This window comes from Silene latifolia, chromosome Y, assembly GCF_048544455.1.
Source record: "Silene latifolia isolate original U9 population chromosome Y, ASM4854445v1, whole genome shotgun sequence".
NCBI lineage: Eukaryota > Viridiplantae > Streptophyta > Magnoliopsida > Caryophyllales > Caryophyllaceae > Silene > Silene latifolia.
In genome coordinates, this window is record NC_133538.1 from 51,833,032 (window position 1) to 51,834,400 (window position 1,369).

Consider the following 1,369-nt stretch of genomic DNA (forward strand, 5'->3'; position numbering starts at 1 on the left):
TTATCATTTTCTAGAGATTGTTGTCTTATGCCCAGGTCTTCCACCGGATTCCGAGCCCGAGAAAACCATTAGGAGAAGACGACGTTTTTGGAAACAAGTGAAAGAAGCCGCTTCTCCCGTACAAGTTGAAAGTCCTAGAGAGTCTTACCTAGCCGATCTAAAAGTTGTTGAAGAAAAGGAGGTTTCAAGTTCATCATCTCCACCACCACCATCTCCAACTAAAAAGATGGTGAAACTTTCCGATGACTTAAAGCCCACCGCGGCTATGCTGCTAGCCGGTATCACAACTGCTCAAATTACTGTACAGGAATTCGAGATCAAGCCGGCTTTTATTAGCCTTGCGGAGAGGAAGCAATTTGGGGGAACTCCTTTGAAGGATCCCAATTTGCATGTGCAAAATTTTTGCGATTATTGCTCCATGATCCGACAAACGGGCGTCACTCAAGCCCAAATTAGGGAAATACTTTTCCGTTTCTCTTTGAAGGACAAGGTCAAGCTATGGATTAATAGCCTTGATCGAACTGCTATGGTAATCACAAATTGGGAGACATTGGCTCTTCCGTTTTCTCAAAAGTTTTTTCCACCAGAGAAAACTCAAACCTTAAGGAGCCAAATCATTGGATTTCGTAACCAAGCTCTTGAGAGCTTATATAAGGCTTGGGAGAGGTATAAAGTGTTGCAAAGACAATGCCCACATCATGGGTTGGATGCTTGGTTCCTTGCTATAAAATTCTACAATGGATGTTGTGCCGAGTCCCGAAGGATTCTAGATTCCGCCAACAATGGGTGGTTTGATCAAATTGACACTGATATTGCTCATGCCACAATTGAATCTATGGCGATCCATGATGCGCAATATGTCAATTCCCGAAGTGTGCCACTCAAAGGTAAAGAAGAATCCTATAATAATTCCGTCTTGCTAGCTCAAATTGCCTTACTCCAACTACAATTGGCGGACCGGGATGCTAAAGATTCTCTTCAACAACTCAATGATGTGTCCGCTACTAGTCAAATCATTTTTTGTGATGGTGATGGGGGTGCGGGTCATTACACCGCTCATTGCCAAGCTACTATTGAGGAGGTAAATTCTTTTCAAGCTTTTAGACAAAGTTCATATCCACCGGGTACATTTTAAAATACTATATGCCGAATTCAAGATTCCATCCGAACTGGTCTTATACTAACAACAATGTGCTTAACCCTCACCCCCACCACAACAGAATGCCTATGTCCCTCAAGAACAAAAGTATAATCCCCCACCAGGTTATTAAAACCAACAAAGGCCACCGCAACAAAATTACCAACAAAATCAAGGGCCACCACCTCAAAATGGCCAACAAAACAACCAAAGAGCGGGTAAACTTGAGGC

General features: G+C 42.9%; 1 non-coding gene across 1 annotated transcript; it reads right to left on the bottom strand.

Moving 5' to 3' along the window:
* Nucleotides 1–597: 597 nt before the first annotated feature.
* Nucleotides 598–705, bottom strand: LOC141635125 (small nucleolar RNA R71). The gene has a single exon (XR_012539830.1). It is a non-coding gene; the product is annotated as a small nucleolar RNA R71 (small nucleolar RNA).
* Between the last annotated feature and the right edge of the window lie 664 nt (nt 706–1,369).